Consider the following 18,797-nt stretch of genomic DNA (forward strand, 5'->3'; position numbering starts at 1 on the left):
CCGGTTTGCCCGATTACCATGTCAGGCTTGCGCCAAAGTATAACCTGTTGCTAATTTTACAGCAGTTCTATTGGTATTATTTACCAAAGTCCAAATGGCTCCAAACCGAATTGGGTGAAATCGGGGTGATACAGCTGATACGACTGTAAAGGGCCCATGCCCTACATTTCGAATGGATCTGTATATAATTATACAGATACAAAGAGATTACCATTATATATGTGCCCCTGCAGGCCCCCTGCTGCCTATGTAATAAAGAGGGACCCAGCAAATGGGATCTTCAGCTTCCAGCACCTTCTCTCTCCAACTCTTGCAAGCCTCCGGCCATACGTCATACAGGCTAAGCTTGCAAGAGTTCAAAAGATTGCATTTGCTTGGCCCCTTCTTCATTATACCAGCACCTGGAAGTCTGCACAATGCTACTGGACAACCATGGAGTGTAATGTCCCACGTACACAGCCATAGGTACGAGGCAGGGAGTGGGGAAGAAAAGTGATAATTAGTGATAAAAAAATATTTAGAAAAAAAATGTAATTCCTGCTCACAGAATGCACACTGCCTCTACTATACAAACACTTCAACCATTTCACAAACACACATACTGCCTCCACTACACACACTGCATCCACTACACAAACACACGCACATTGCATCCAATGCACACACACACACAACCTGTATTCACTATACACACGCTGCATCTACTATATACATCATCCACTACACAAACACACGCACATTGCATCCAATGCACACACACACACAAGCTGTATTCACTATACACACGCTGCATCTACTATATACATCATCCACTACACAAACACACTGCTGCCACTATACATAGCATCCATTACACACATCACATCTTCTACACACAGCATCCACTACACAAACATGCACACTGCATCCACAATACACTCTGCATCCACAACACACTCTGCATCCACTACACACTCTGCATCCACTACACACATGCACTGCATCCACTACACACTCATTGAATCCATTTTACACACACAGCATCCACTGCACAAGCACACTGCTTTAAATACAAACACACACTTTGCATTCTTGTAGGCAGACACAGTGTGGATCCTGTGGGCAGACTTGAGGATAGGCCCCGGGTGCCCAGACCTTCAGCAGTATAAGGGGCCTGAATATTTCTGAAGGCAGTCCTGCTCCCGACTGCATACAGGGTCATTCAGACTGCAAAATCTGGAAATTGTTGATGGCATTTTTTAATTTCTGGATTTTTGTATTCAGACCCTGAAGTGACTTGAATTTGGTCTGGATTTCATCCGGGCTGAACACCAATGGATGTCTATTGTCCCCTCCCCTGGACCCCAATCATGGGCGGCAGATGGGGGGGCCTAATATTCATAAGAAAGTGAGTTATTGTTAGAGTAATGTGACAAGTCTTTAGGGAACTCAATAGCTGCCCAGTCACTAGGTTTAGATATTTAGTAGTCAAACCCCACATCCTACTGGATGCATTCAATTTATCTTTGCTCGCCATGCCATTGATAAATCTCAGATTCCAGTGCAGATGCAGATATTAGTGATTTGAATGCATCGAAATTAATGGTAACCAACTGAATTTGGTCATTTTCACCCATACTGACAAAATCCGGTGTTTAGTGAATAACCCTCATAACCTTTGAACTTGCTACAGTGAGAACTACCAGGGAAAGCTACCAAGTCCCATACAATTGCTACCAGCTTTCAATGGCCACAGCCACTCTGTACCATTTACCCATGGGAAATACAGATTGTCTAAAGCTAAATCTTCATAATATATGTTCTAACTGAAATACCTCTGAATGTTTTCAATGTACAATTCTCTGTGGCACAAAGGAAATCTATATATGTAATTAGAAAAATCCAATAAATTCATAGGATAAGAAACCAGCTTTTCAGGGCCTTCCAGACGATGTAGAGGTGTATAAATGGATGGCAGTATGAACAGTGAGCAAATTTACTTGTGTAATTATATCATGGTTTTCGACTCAGTACTCAGTAGATTAAGAAAAAAGGAGTCTCTAAATCAACTTTTGTTCTCTGTCAAATTTTTCGGCCTCTTCTATTAGGGTACAAGATCACAGGCTTCGAACTAGAACAGCGGGAATGACGTAAGAGCCGATTTTATTAAAATGCTTTTTGTAATTTTCCTTCCAATGTCATATTTAAGCTAGTGTCTTGGAAACAGCACACAGAGCAATGTAAAAACACGGCATCATGTATACAATGAACAGAGCAATAAAAGAACACTGGCATGAATTAGATGTCAATAGGTTGTCATGCTTTAAAATAAAGGTCACTGAGGAAGGAGCATGCGGATAGGGAAACTAATTAATCATAAGTATACAAGATTCTATGCAGAACTGGAATTCAGAGGGACTTTTAAGGCATATAAAAAGCGAGGTTGATTAAACTTTTTTAATAAAGTTGCACAAGAAATGTTACTTATACATTTATTTTAGAGGTTAAACATCTCAGTAATCTCATGGCTAAAGTAACATGATGTTCCTGGTTTGTGGAGTATGATAAATAAGATGAGTGTGCATGGCCAGATTCATTGTGGGAGAGTGGGGATGCACAGCAAATTCTATAAGACACAAGAGGTAAGGAGTCTCCAGATTTAGCTATGAAAACTTTACATTCAGGGTACAATTTGGTTATATGAAGGAAGGGATGCAGAACCAGATTTTGGAAGACAAACACTGTAATGAGCTGAATAAGTTGGAGGAGGACTTGTGGGTTGAGATTAAACAAGGTGGAGTAAAAAAGAAGAAGGATTGAGCATAACACAGGACAAAGTAGCCTTGTTTGGACCACAGACAGTAGCTTGGTGCCCCCTTATCTCTGCAGAGGTTAGGAGCCATTTTTATAGAACTCCCTTTACTGAGCTCCAGCATGATGACAGGGTCTTTGTAGTTGTAGACGCACTTTGTTACCTCCCATTGCACATCAATCTCATATTTAAAGAACACTCAGATCACTGAAGCACCCTGTAGCCCCCAAGTTAAGTAGTCAAACAGTTTACTAACTGGTAGGTAGGTGCCACTCCCTGCTCTTCCTGCTAAGAGCGCCTGTTAGCTCTCCTGAACTAAGCCCTGCTGTGAATGGCCAACTCATTGGCTGAGAGAGCTCCTTTAAGATAGTTTAAAAAGTTTGCTTATAACAACACTGTCAAATGTGCCAAGATTTGTACAGGAAATCTAACAGGATCAGGTTGCCTGAGGTTCTAGAACATATAATGTAAGCTGAAACTATAAAACAACCTGATTGCCAGTTTATGAATCTTCTTTATTATGTCAAAATGAAAGGTTCAAATAATAACTCACAATTGCATGAGAATGAAGACATGATTAACACTGTTACTCAAAATATAGTTTTAATTACTCTGTGTTACCAGAATTTGCAATGATTAGGAAAAGTCACTATAGTTCCATGATAAATGTGCGTTTTACTGTGCCAATTTTCAAGTACTATGGATTGACCAAAGGATGACTGCTTGTTTCGCTTCTGATTTACTGATTCCAGCAGCAGATAACAGATCATTCCCTCTTCATTGAGCACATACTAGTTTTCCTGAACAAATACTTGAAAAGGAGAACATTATTATTATTATATTTTGTTTGCAAGCTTTTTCGGCTCCTGAGAATGAATCGTGACAGACTGATTTAGCACTTTCCAGGGCATAATGGGGAGAATATTATTTATTAAACCTTAATGCCAAACATGTTTCTCTTTCATCATCTAAATGCCCCTTTTTGCATTACATGGGATAAAGAATTCTGCTGGCTTACAAAGATCTGCCAAGCCACCAAATTCCCAGCATCCTGCAGTAGAAGATACAGCGCTCTATTTACTGGCTCGTTGAATTAAAATACTGGCATGCCACACTCTTAATTTACATTGTTTAAAGTTTTTGATGGGATTAAGGTATTTGTTATGTTTCTGTGTAAGATTCTGTGCAGGATAGCAAATTTCTAATACAGGGTTTATGGGCTTGAGATTGTTGATCTTGTTGGAGTTTGGAGTTCAATAAAACAGTTAATCCTTTATTTAACATTGCGCCTTCCAATGCAAGAATAGAGAAAAGATAAATAGTGCTCAGGGAGAATGCTAGATGCATTATTTCTCCTACAAAAGCAATCAGCCTCCTAATCTTCATCAGTCTGATTTATGCTTCTGGGTATGGCTTCCCTGAACACATCAACTAGCACTAGATGCACAACATCGGATGAATTATACTTTTATAATGCACTGAATGAAAATCTCCTTTCAAAGACAGCAATAGGTGAGCAGCTGTAAGCAGCCAGTAACCTCAAATACATTCATGTGTTTTGGAGAATTCTAATAGGAAAGAATTTCAAAAAATAAACAGTGGTTTTCGTAGGTAAAAAAAATATAATCAGGTAGCTTGTTCTTCTTGCCCCGAATTCTAGGTGTGGGGAGCTAGGACAAGAATCCCCCATATTATATTACGCCTCTTAACTAGAAAAATTAACAGTTACACATCTTTCTACTGTAGAGAGAAGCTCTCTATCAGCAGCTGCAGTAGCTTAGAAGTTACAGTTCCCTATCTCAGAGGAATTGCAAGAGTGTGCTGATTGCAAAGCCTGGGAGAGATAAAACAATTTGCATTTTTATAGTCACTTTCATCCAAACAGGTCTCCAAGTTGCATTATAATGATATTTTGAAGTTAGTGAGTAGCCACCTCGGTAGTGATATCACTGCTGAACGGATGGACATCATTTAGCCATTGTCCACATATCTAAAAGTGGAACAGCAGTGAGTACAAGTCATTACTTTTTATAGCGGTAAAAAATGAAATGCGTAGTGTTTTGTGTATAGGACTTTTTATTTAAATATTGGTTTCCTTTTTTTTTTTTTTTTTAGTTTTTATTTAGAAGCAAGAATTTAAGTGCATGTTTTTTGTAACATGCAGCAATATACCCCCAATAATAGTTCTTTGGTTTGAAGTGCAAACAAAATGTTCTCTTATAATTTCTGTATCTTGATTTCAAATAATTATGTAAATGTGTAGCGCCTGTGAGCAGGCAGAGTAGTTAGCAAACCAGAGTGTGACATGGTTTATGTACATACAGATACATTGATCAGCCACAAGATTAAAACCACTGGCAGGTGAAGTGAATAACATTGATTATATTGTTGCAATGGCACCTGTCAAGAAGTTGAATAAGTTAGGAAGCAAGTGAACATTAATTTCTTGAATTTCATATGTTGGAAGCAGGAATAATGGGCAAGCGAAAAGATCTGACTGACTTTAACAAAGGTCAAATAGTGATGGCTAGACATCTGTGACAGACCATCTCCGAAATGATCATGGGCACCCATAGCTCATTGGTGCTATGTGGTTCATTCACACAGATGAGTTACTGTAGCTCAAATTGCTAATAAAAATACTGATAGGGCATCGCTCTCCCTCCTCGGAGTTACAATCAGCTACAATCTGCAAGTTTTGTCAAGCATCCAGCTTCCAGGCACCAACAGCTACCTAGAGTACCCGATCGGAGATACCATGGGGGGCACAAAAAAGAAAAGGAACTACCACCCTCGGTTGCCATGATGTTCTGGACCCCTGAGAGAACAAGGACGACCTCCTTTAAATCAAGGTCTGCCGGACTTAGCCTCCAACTCCAACTGCAGCAACGCTTCCGAAAGCAAACAAGACCTTTGTCGCATGCTACAAGAAACCACATCTGGTTGCACATGGGGTGACACAGGGCAGGAAGCAGGACACACCCCACACGGACGCGCACCACGGGGACTTGGGCCCCCACCCCGATGCTGATCTGGGGGACACAAACCAGCTGGATATCAACAGGCAGACAACAGTGACCCACACGTCTCACTCTTAATGCAACGGAAATAGGGCTGATATGGGAGGTTACACTACCCCCCTGGGAGGTGGTTTCAAATATCTCAGGGGGTCCAAACTGAGAGGGGGGCACAATGGGAGAAAGAGCACCAAGAGAGAACTGCATACATTTGCGACTTACATAGTGCTTGTTATTCTCTACTAGACATTTGTTAACTTAAAGTTTTTATATTTGTGTTTGCACATATCTATATGCTTTTCAGCTCATTCCAATGAACACACCTGTAACTGCTTGCATGCAAGCGAAGAGAAGATCACCTTGGTCGGTGGACACCCACTGACAAGGGGCCCGGGAACCAAACCCAGTGACGCTATCCTTCACCTGGTTTCTCAGAACACAAGACTATATAAACTTAACGGTAAAACTTACAATAGTCGGGGAGGTTGAGAGGGCCGCTCTCTGAACCCCACGGATACACCACTACTCATTATGTGAGACTTGGATCCGCGAGACAGATTAGTGAGACGCTCTCCGGGCTCTCTCTTTCTCCGACCCCACACACCCTGGCATCCCAGGTATAAGACCAGGAGACCTCACACACCCTATCTCACACACCTAGACCCCGGGGCTACACCCCACCCTTCCCCCCTCATCTATCTACTCCCTTACCCCCCTAACCTTATCTGGGTGAGTTATACAGCCACGGCCTTGGCCAGTGCGCCCGAGCAGGAGACACCCCCCTCAACTCTAAAACAGCCACCATGACACCTGACATGACTTGTATATATATATAAACTGTAAGGGCCTCAACAACCCATCCAAGAGACATCAATTCATGAAATGGGCCAATAGAACGGGAGCAGACTTGGTGCTTTTGCAGGAGACCCACTTCACCCAAGCAAAACAATTCCCTCTCCTGAGCCGACACTACAGAGAATGCCACATGGTGAACTTACCCTTCGGCAAACAAAATGAGGAAGCAATACTGTTTTGCAAAACCTGCCCACTACATATTAAACAAGTAATTAAAAACCCCCAGGGTAGGTTCCTCACGATCTCTGGCCAAGCAGGCATCAACAACTACACCATCACATTAATCTATGCACCCAACACCCATGACAAAACGTTGAGGGACCTGCCACTGGCACACCTAGCACTATTCAGATCCCACTATAAAATAGTAGGAGGCAACTTTAACATTACCATGTCCCCTGCAGTGGACAGGCACCGCCCACACACCAACCCAAACCACCAACCACCCACGACTAAACCAGACAAACTACTCCTGACTTTTTCAACACAACTTCCACTAGTGGACGCTTGGAGAATGCGCAACCCAACCACCCAGGACTACATGTTTTACTCCCACCCCCATAACTCACAGATAGACATTTTTCTGGTTACCCCCTCACTCCTATCCATGGTAAAATCAACAACCATTTGTACCAGACCATGCGGAGACCATGCTGGTAATCTCAACTCCCAATATCGCCCGTCCTTGGTCGTGGCGCTTAAACCCTACATTGCTCCACAACCCACTGCTGAAATAATCCATACATAAAGAAATAACCGAATACTTTACCCTCAATGTGAATTCGGTCTCTGCAAACAGCATACTATGGGCAGCACACAAGACAGTCCTGAGAGGGAAACTAATAAGTATAGCATCCAAACACAAAAAAACACAGCTGGCCGAACTAGCACAATCGCTCACGGACCTTCGAACACCTGAATCACGTCATAAAACCGACCCATCACCAGACATACTGGCCCAAATGACGACATGCAGACATTCCATAAGGGAATTCATGGCCAATGATTTGGCGAGAGCCGTCCAATGGTCCAAACAATTATTTTATGAAAAAATCAATAAAGCAGACACCCTACTGGCAGGGAGACTAAAACGGAGAAGTGCTCAAAAATGCATAGAAAAAGTTCAAGCCCCTGACTGACAAACACACACGCTCCCCTCAAAAATAGCAGAAGTGTTTCCAAACTACTTCTCCACCTTATACGACTATACCCCAGCCTCAAGAAGACAGCCGGTACAAACACTCCAATCCTTTGAAGAATACCTTAATGGTATTCCCCTACCAGCCCTCACCCCAGCAATGATTAAAAGGCTAAACAAACCCATCACCATTTAAGAAGTAGCCAAAACTATCAAAACCATCAAGCCAAACAAAAGTCCAGGCCCTGACAGCTTAACAGGTCTCTACTACAAAACCTTCCCTGCATTACTCCCACCTCACCTCTGCAACCCCTTTAACTCTATGCTACAGAGATACCCGTTGACCCCAGACCCATGGTAAAATCAGCAACCATTTGTACCATCTTGTGGGCTTCTCCCCAAGCCTAACAAGACCCACACAGACCCAGGCCACTACAGACCCATATCTCTGCTGAACGTGGACGTCAAACTGTTTATGAAATTACTGACTGACAGACTTAATCCGTACCTGCCTAAATTAATACATTAAGTAGGATTTATCCCTTCCATGCAGGCATACGACAACACCAGACAAACCTTCAACCTCCTATAGGCTGCTACACACAGACAGATCCCAACTCTATTTATTTCACTAGACACCGAAAAGGCATTTGATTGTCTCCTATGGCCCTTTCTATTAGCTACTCTCCGCAGGTTTAGATTCCCGCAAACCTTCCTCAAGCACTCCAAACCCTATACTCTGCACCAGAGGCGAGTCTCCTAATACCAAATGCACATCCACCCTCCTTCCGAATCCACAACGGCACTAGACAGGGGTGTCCCCTTTCCCCAATCCTGTTTGCGCTATCTTTACAAGTGCTCAGATTTAACACATACATCAAGGGGCTACAAATCAGAAGGGAGGAATACAAGTTGGCAGGCTATGCCGATGACCTACTCCTCACACTTACGCACCCAACACACTCACTGCCACCATTACTTAGCGCACTGGCACAATACTCTATGGTATTAGGTTTTCCGACTGAACACAGACAAAACAGAGGCACTCCCAGTACAGATCCCCATGGAGACACTAACAACCCTCCAAGCAACCTACCCATTCCACTTCAGCTCTACACATATCCATTACTTAGGTACCAACCTACCGGCAGATGTATCCCAAACATATACCCTGAACTAAACCCACCTCCTAAAGAAGGCAATAAACAACATAGCATTATGGGATGGACTCTCAAATTTGTGGCTAGGTAGTCTAGCTTCCGTGAAAATGAACATACTACCTAGATTCTTATATCTATTTCAAACCTTGCCCGTCCCATTTTCCACAAAAGAGTTCAAAACCCTACAGACACACATAGATCAATTAACCTGGGCACATAAAAGAGCCAGCATGGGTAGCGCCATAATGTACCTATCGGCGAGAGCGGGCGGACTGGAATTACCACACTTCCTACAATGCATCCATGCAGCACAACTGCCACAGGTACAAACCCTACACGCACTGGCCGGGCTCAAGAGATGGGTGGACCTGAAGCACAATCTGTTCGGCAGGGATCTCCCCTCCCTATATATCTGGCTCCCAAAGCAAGCAAGGTCCACACTCACACAGACAACCTCGGCCCTCACAACTGCTATCAAAATATGGGACAAACTTGCACTTAAACATAATCTCACAACAAACCCATCCCCCCAAACTCTGATTCTGCAAAATGCACACTTCGCACCGGGAATGAACTTGCACGATTTCACCCTTTATGAAGACAATGTTCTAACACAAATATATCAGTTCACCGAAACCACCAACTCATCCCATTTACAGACCTGCCACGTAACACACCACTCACTACCCACGATTACTTTTGTTACATACAATTCAGAAACTTCCTGGACACCACCATCTACAAAACAGCAGGTCAAACTGCCCCCACAACATTTGAAAAATTATGCATTCAAAACCCGGTACAAACAGGTACCGGTACATCAATCAGCTCCCTCTTGGTACAAATAGCCCCAGACACACCACTGTATTATGTCTCGGATTGGTAGAGGGACTTAGGACCCCTGGAGTACCCCACAAATTGGTGGGCTATTTGGGAAGCCACATCAACTGTTACAATCTGCATCAATCACTTATGCGGTGGTACTATACGCCCCTGAAATTGAAACAAATGGGAGTATCCACAACCGACCTTTGCTGGAAAGGCTGTGTCCAAAAAGGGACTTACTACCACCTGTGGTGGGAATGCCATCAAATAGCTCAACTACAGACAGAAATAGCAAACCTTGCCTCGAAAACCTTACATACAACCATAATTAAGGTCCCTGGTTATTATTCAAACCTCTGAAAGACACGCCCCGAGCACAAAACAAACTAATAGCCAAAATGGCTACCAGACAAGCTATTGCATCACATTGGGGGGGGGGGGGGCAGTGACAGTCCAGACCATAGGTGACGTAAATAAGAAAATAGACGAGACTAGCAAAATGGATAGCCTCTCAGCCCTAATCCACGACACAACCAAACACTGTGACAAAATTTGGGACCCATGGCTGTTCGAGTTCCCAATCCCAACCTAGTGCCCGGGTTCCAGCTGGGATTACAGCCCTGGCACCTCACGCTACCATCCTAAAAAGAAAGCAGTAATACCTACCGGGGTTACCAATACTGACCAACAGACCACCTATACAACCCCCCAACTCCACGCACTTCCAACCCAAATCTTTCCAAACCCCAGGGTGACAGCACTCCACTTAACCAAAAACAGCACTATAGACACAAGTCTCTAACGCCAATGCCAAGATGGCACCCAGAAATAAGGACATCAAGGGGAATTCCAAGGCAACTTCCTCCACGCACAATGGCATGTCCCACAAGGTCCCTTCTCACTCTCCTCATGACCAACCAAAAGCCCACAGACAACACCAGAACGAATATACACTAATTTAATGGCATACATAGCTCACCTGAACACCCACAATGGAGCCCAACACAGAAATACCTGATACCAGGTGAACGGGAGCAAGCCCAACACCATCCATAAGTGGACAAGGCAAATGCACAAAGGCCGCTAACCCTAGTCATACCTAACCCAGCTTAAAAAATCCACAACATATTTAACAAAATGAGCAGCACAGTCCTGTTATAAAGCTGTGCACTTATTAGAGCCAAAACTGGCAAAATACACTGTTTGATTGCAACCTAACTTCAAACAGACAGCGCAACTAGATTGCACTATATTAGATTATGTTACATGTTTACGAACCCTCCCTGTTTGCATGTTTATCCAAATCTATAACAAACTGTTTTCTCTGTGCAAAACACTGTATATCTGTATTGTCTTCTAAAACTCAAAAGTAAAGAATTTTTTTTTTTTTATTAAAATGCTGATAAAATGCTGGCCATGATACAAAGGTGTCAAGAAATACAGTGTATTGCAGTTTGATACGTATAGGGCTGCGTAGCCACAGACTGGTCAGATTGCCCATGATGGCTCCTGTCCACTGTCAAAAGCACCTTCAATGGGTATGTGAGATTAACTATTGGACCATGGGGCAATGGAAGAAGGTTTCCTGGTGTGATGAATTATGCTCCCTTTCAAATCTAGTGGATGGCAAGGTGTATGTGCGTAATTTATCTAGGTAAGAGATGACAGCAAGATGCACTATGGAAAGAAGGCAGACCAGTGGAAGCAACATTATGCTCTGAGTAATGTTCTGATGGGAAATATTGGGTCCTGGCATTCATGCAAATGTTACTTTTACACGTACCACCATCTACCTATAGATCGTTCCAGATCTATTATGCCCCTTCATGGCAATGATGTTTTTTTGATGGCATTGGCCTCTTTCGCCAGGATAATGCACCCTCTCACACGGAAATAATTGTTCAGGAATGGTTTGAGGAACATGACAAACAGTTCAAGGTGTAGCCTTGGCCTCCAAATTCCCCAGATCTAAATCCAATTGAGCATCTGTAGGATGTGGGCAAACTAGATGGGCCAAATGGTTCTTACCTGCCGTCACATTCTATGTTTCTATGTGCTGGAGCATCAAATCCATTCCATGGAGGCACCATCTAGTAACTTCTCCATTTTCAGGATTTAAAAAATTGGTGCCAGATACCACAGGACCTGTTCAGAGGTCTTGTGGAGTCCGTACCACAATGCACCAGATCTCTTTTAGCAACACGAGGGGCAACTATAGATTATTAAGCAGATACTTAATGGTGTGTCTAATCATTGTATGATTCACTTGCACTGGAAATAATGCAGAGAAGGGATACAAAAGTAGTAAGGATAATGGAGAATTGTAGTTGTAAAGAGATTTGACAAAACAAACATTTGTTTCCATTAGAGAAAGGACATCTTAATAGATATGATAACACAGCCAACACAACTAACAGTTATTTTGTGGTATGTTCAGTAATAATCACTAATAATATACTAGTCCCTCAGCACGCATTAATAAGAGTTGCATCCATAAGGGAGAGTGATTGTTAAAAATGTTTACTCATCAGTGTATACTGACAGAATACTTTGGCAAATAGAGTTTAGACCCCATCCTCCCTCCCCCCCCCCTCCAAAGACATATTAAAAATGTACAAATAAAAATCATCAATCCCTTTAATAGGCACCAACTATGGCCTCAATGACATATTACTAGAGGAGCCAGCTCTCTTTTTTTTTTTTTTTTACTCAGTAATGAAGTCTCTCTGAGTATAATAAAAGTCCTTTTGAAGCAACAAATGATTAGTACAAACTGTGTACAATGCTTAATTCTTCTGTCTGTAGCATCTTGAAGTTTAAAGCTTTTAGTAAAGAAGAACCAGTGCACTGTATTGCACTAGAACTGAAAATAAACATGGACAAAATAGTCCAACAAAAGCTGGATATATCCCAATCATAAAGGTGCCTTATTCTTTATAAGTAATCAAAAAGACAAAAAGACATTCACAAAAGATAGCAAAAAAGTGCCATAATTGACCACAATACCAGCACAGAACAAAAGTAAAAAAAAGAAACGGTTAATTTGACTACTTCTGTAAGGTGTGGTATGAATAATGGTGCCTCAGATCCATCATGGCAATAGAGCCAGGTCAACTGCAGGCCAACATTTACCAGTAGTGGCAGGTACCTACGGGATGCCATTGGAAGATGTTAAACATGGCAATAGGCATTCTTGGGGGGGGGGGGGGGGGATTATAAAAAAGACTACCACAAATGTAAAAATCCACATTTACACTGAAAAGCAATCTGATTGGGGGATTATTTTTATTCACAGACTTTCTATGTGTGTGCCATGTGCTTCAATGCTTATTGGTTTGTTTCAGGTTTTTTTTCTACATTATTCGATCAATTTGTATTTAGTAAATTTGAAATTATATCTATTATTATTATTTTTATTATGAAATGAGTAGGCTAGTTCACAAAAGACTCTATCTGCTTATTAGGAAATGCAAAACAGTAAAGAGCTAAAAATAGATAGATTTCTGCTTTTAATTGTTGAGCTGACAATGAAGAGCGTAACTATGAAAATGCATCTGAGACAAGTCTTCAAGAAAAACAAGAACAATACAGGGGTTAGTTCATCTCCAATTAAAGGTGTCAATTGAGTTATTGGTATTATTTTAGATGCTCAGATGATTCCAAAGGAACCAGCACTCAAAATCTACCAATAGGTTCCCAAAAAATCCTGTGACTTAAAAGTATTTGAATTAATCCACTCTAATTTCTGGGGAAAAAAAGTTCCATTCCACACACCAGTTTTGTCATCTTTGTTGCTAACTAGTTGGATAAACATATCAGCATCTAATCATGTCTTGTCTTGTCATTTTCTCTCGTTATCAGATTTACTGTTACAGGCAGAACCCTAGGATGTATATCTAGGTTTATCAACATCACTCTTCCATCTCAATTTCTTTAGTATCGTTTGAAAGATAAAAATAGTTTTGTTTTTTTTTAATTCTTTATTTTCGTGGGCATAGAATTCATACAACATTTTATCAACAAATGTGCGTAAGCATGCAAAGTGCTCATATAACAGCTGGAAAGAGCTCTTTTTTTTTTTGTTTGAAGCAAAAAGACGAGAGCACTGATTCCAAAGCAGTGGTAATTCTTAAGTTCTTCCTTCCATGCGATATAACCAGGCTCCTGGGAAAGACACAACGATATGGAATAGAGTGGTGACGAAGTGGTCAAAGATTTGAACTGACTTCTCCTTAGTAACGTAGGCCTGGATAGATCTTGGAAGAACGTTAGGTTAGCATTTTTTGAATGAGCAGGTAGGTTGTCCCCTCACTGGGGCCATGGATGAGCTTTGCACCGACCTCGCCTGGAACTGGACAATAACACTGGGGCTTTGGTTGCTTTTGCTATGCAGAGTATCCCATCTACCATGGTCTACCATGGTTTTCTTGGCCTGTCTAGGGTTGATTATAGTGCTCAACAGCCTCCTGGTGTAATTCAGTAACAGTCTCAGGGATCCCTCTAATTTTAACATCTCGGCTCCTGTGTCTGTCTTCCATCGTGACCAAGCGAGTGGTAAATAGTGCTTGGGTCTTTTGGAGCTCAGCTGTCAGAGATTCTATTGTAAGGCACCTTGAAGTAATACCCTGTGTGCCCTTATGCTTCCCTCTACAGCGTTTATTTCTTCTCATACTATGGCGATATTCACTGTAAATAGCTTGATGTCACCCTTGGTGGATGGCAACTCATCTTCATCGGAGGAGGAGTGATAAAGACCTCCAGCACCTGGGATCTCATCCAGAATGTCCATAACCCGTTCTCCTGAGGAGGCAGAGAGCGAGTTGCCATTTTCTTTTGGCGTGAAGGTGCCAGAGGCTTTGGTAGGCAGTAGTACGAGATCCTGCTGGTTTAACGGGTCCCTGGCATTTGGATGTCTTCCCCATATGGTAGGTGCTTCTTCTACCGCAAACATAGTGTTTTATAATGCTTTTGCAGGCTTATAGCTGCGGAGCTCTCTTGTAACACGTCTGCTCTGTTTGGCTGCTGGATCTGACCCCCTCAATTTTATCAATCTTTAATGCTATGATGCTTAAAACAATGATAATAGTAGTGACTTTTTCCGTGGCCAAGAAAAGTTATATTATCATATATGTGATCAATACATTTAATATGCCTTAGGACCGGCTTCCCCATGATTCTCAGCCTGTCTATTTCATTCATAGAATCATGGGAGTTGTAGTTCAGCAACATCTGGAGGGACGGAGTTTGAGGAAGCCTGCCTTATGATATGGATATTTGATACCAACATTCAAATTTGACAATGTAATCATAAACTCAGATGGGAAAAATATTGATTTTGGTACCATGTAAAATATATTATTCTTAGATTTTTTCATTATAAAATATGACCAAAAAATGAAAGGTTGGTCTACAAATATATATATATATATATATTATTAGTTAATTGAAGGGACACAATCACATTGGTTAATTCTCTGCCATTTAGGACTTGAATCACTTTTTTATGCAACTCGAATACAAGTGAAATCAAACAAAATAAAACATTATAATGCAGTTTATTTCGATTGAACACATTGGAAATATGTGCTCTACAAATGAAAGTTCACTCTCGAGAGTCTGTTAATCAACTTACAAATTCACCATCCAATAAGGAGAGAGGTTCCACCTCACTTCCATGTGCTTTAACGTTTCTGCTTTAAATCCATCAATTGAAAGCATGGAGGAAGAAATAAGAAAGGGAAAGACCAAAGGGTTATTCTATATTCATAGTTTATAATACAATAAAAATAAATGCTTACTTTTAAACCAATTTACTTTCTCACAATAACATTACAATGTATCGCCAGTAAATTGCAATGGGCTGCGTGGGTTCTTCGGATATCTTAAAATCCAAAACAGTAAAGCATTTGCCCTCCAATTTCTTGGCTTCCAAAAACATGTTTCACCCCCTGTGTCTGGATAATATCCCATCTCATCAGGTGAAAAATTAAAAGATTTCTATTATGATTTCTATTAGTGGTGTACTTTAGTAAAGATTCCCTGCCAATTAACTAACAGAATTTCTTAATTCTTTGATTTTTTTAGATGTCTACGGAACAAAACTTAGTTGTAGAAAAGTTGCTTGAAGATGACTTCTTGAAGCTGCACCATGCAATTCAATAATAGCTGAGTATTGCGAAAAATTATTTTTTTTGAAACTCTAACGTGGATGGTATAAATCAATTGCATTAAAACTGCAAGATCATTTTTCATACAATTATATTGCCGTATATTTTATGTGTTAAGTTTCTTTTTTAATATTATTCATATTTTCAGACTGCCTATTTATAGGGTCAGAAGAAGAGAATAATGTATTTGTTTATTAACAATTATGAATTTTGGAATGATAGAACATATCTGATTTTACAAGGCAATGTTATGGAAGACAAAATCAAATGCTTATTTATATTTTAGGACTTCCAGTGGTAGGGACTTGATTTAATTCCCCTTGCAATAGGAAATTCGTGTCAGAGGAACCAGACATAACTTTGGCCGTACACAAGGTGATGTTGGCACTCTCCCAAGCCACCATTACAGGGATACCATAAGTACCAAAAAAAGTAGATTTGGTGAAAAAAAAAAGAAACTCCAGAAAAAAGAAACTCCAGAAACTCAGAATATATAAAATGTCTCAAGACAAAAAATACCTACTAATTAATGTGAGTGTAGTAATAATGTGTATGTGAGCGGGAAAATAAAATAGGTTAATATCATGAAAAAGACAAAAAGTAGCACCACGGAGAAGGAGATATAGCCATACTGCAAAGTACTACACTCAAACTCTGGAGAGTTTCCTTTTTCTATTTTTCATTCCTGATTACATTTCCAGGGATCCTCATTACCCCCACCCGCTTTCTTAACTACATATTTTTTTTAAAGTTTTGGTGTACAGATTATGAACCTGTAGTCTCACTGCTCAATTATCTGCCTTTAAATCACTTTGCTTTAGCAGCCCTAGCGACACCTCCACTAGCTATGAACCTCACAGCCTCCATGATATTTTTTTTTCATTTTTAAAGCAGAATGTGTTTACTTTAGAAGTTAGTACAAAGGGAGAGAAATCTGTCCTTAAATTGAAACACAATATTAAAATATTAGTATCAAAAAGACATTCCTAAGTAAATATTAGAGTCAAAACTAACATTCCTGAGGTGAACCGTCACTAGCGGAAAAGTGTAGTGTACTAAAGAAATAGGAGGTAAAAATCAATGCTTTAATATATCGAAAAGACGTACCTAACGTAAACTGTCACCAATTCTTAGGTACAGTATATGCTGGCTGATTATTGACTAGCAGTCAGAATAGCTGACACAAGAATATAGAGGCGTATACATAGGGGGTAAAAGGGGGAGAGGAGGGAAAAAAACAACATAGAACATAAACATAAATTGTTTACTTATTTGTCAGTTTGTTATGTCATAAGGGACCCGGGGTGAGAGAATATGTCAAAAAAATCCCTAGAGTCCAAATGGTATAGCTAATATTCTCCAATATTCAAATTTACCTAGTAAATCTTAGAGGAGTGGGTGTCAGGGTACCTGAAGTCTCTACCTCGGAGGAGGTTAGACTTCCCGACGGCCGTTCTCTCAGCGGGGCTGATTCATCCAATCCTCACAGCTCTCATAGTCATTCCCACACCGGCCGCGAGAGTCCCGCTTCCTTTTATGACACGACGCTCAGGAGTCGACGTCATGACGGCAATCACATCCCGACCTGTCAATCTAGTTCGGAACAACCAATCAGGGCTCGGCAAGGGCGGAGTCATCAATTAAAGAACCGGGGTATAAAAGAGGGATGTGTGTAATGGTTCATTGCCCTGTCGTGGTTCTAGCTTGTCTGGTTCCTCAGTGCTCTTATGTTTATTGTTCTATTTGGTTTTGACTCGGCTTGTACTATCGTTCCTGTTTACCTCTCGTGTCCTTTGACCTCGGCTTGTCTCTCGCTTACCTGTTCTCTCGTTCCCTCGACCCGGCTTGTCTCTGACTATTCTCTGCTCTCTCCTTACGTTAGTCCGGCCATTCTAAGGTCCGGTATACGTACATCTCTCCTGTTCGTACTCTGCGTGTTGGATCCCTGTCCCGATCCTGACATTACGACAGGGCCATGGATCCTGCAGGTACAAACGCTCAGCTTGGTTCACCTGACTCGAGGTTTGAAGCCATGGACCATAGAATGGACCAAATGGCTCTAGCACTGCAAGCATTACTATCCCATCCAAGTAATCAAGCAGAGGAGATGCGTACTCCATCTATCTCTCTTGCTAACACAGGCCTAGAGGTAGCCACAGGGGGAACTTCTTCCCATGTTACTTCCCCTTTACGGTATGCCGGTGCTCCGGATACTTGTCGTGGTTTCCTAAACCAGATAGGAATTCATTTTGAATTACAACCCCGCGCCTACCCTACAGACAGGGCGAAGGTTGGATTCATAATATCGCTACTCATTGACAAAGCTCTTAGATGGGCTAACCCTCTGTGGGAGAATGATAATCCAGTAGTCTATAACTATAATGCTTTCATTACTACTTTTAGGAGGACTTTTGATCCCCCAGGGAGAAAGGCCAGTGCTGCTAGATTACTATTACATCTTAGACAGCATAGTCTAACCCTTGTGGATTATGCGCTAGAGTTCAGATCCTTGGCGGCAGAGGTCAAGTGGAATGAACAAGCCTATATGGACGTATTTCTGAACGGATTGTCAGATGCGATCTTAGACGAGGTTGCCACAAGGGATCTTCCTGAAAATTTATTTATTTCTCGTATAGATGAACGCATGAGACAGAGGCAGAACACTCGTGATAATGGTTATAGATCTTCCTTAAGACTAACTCCCGCATTTCAGAATTCTGAATCTACTATTCTAGCTCTCCCAGAACCTATGCAGATTGGTAACAGTCACCTTTCAGAGAATGAAAGACAATATAGGAAAAGGGAGGGTCGGTGTATGTATTGTGGAGTAGGAGGCCACCTACG

This window comes from Pelobates fuscus, chromosome 1 (assembly GCF_036172605.1).
Source record: "Pelobates fuscus isolate aPelFus1 chromosome 1, aPelFus1.pri, whole genome shotgun sequence".
Lineage (NCBI taxonomy): Eukaryota > Metazoa > Chordata > Amphibia > Anura > Pelobatidae > Pelobates > Pelobates fuscus.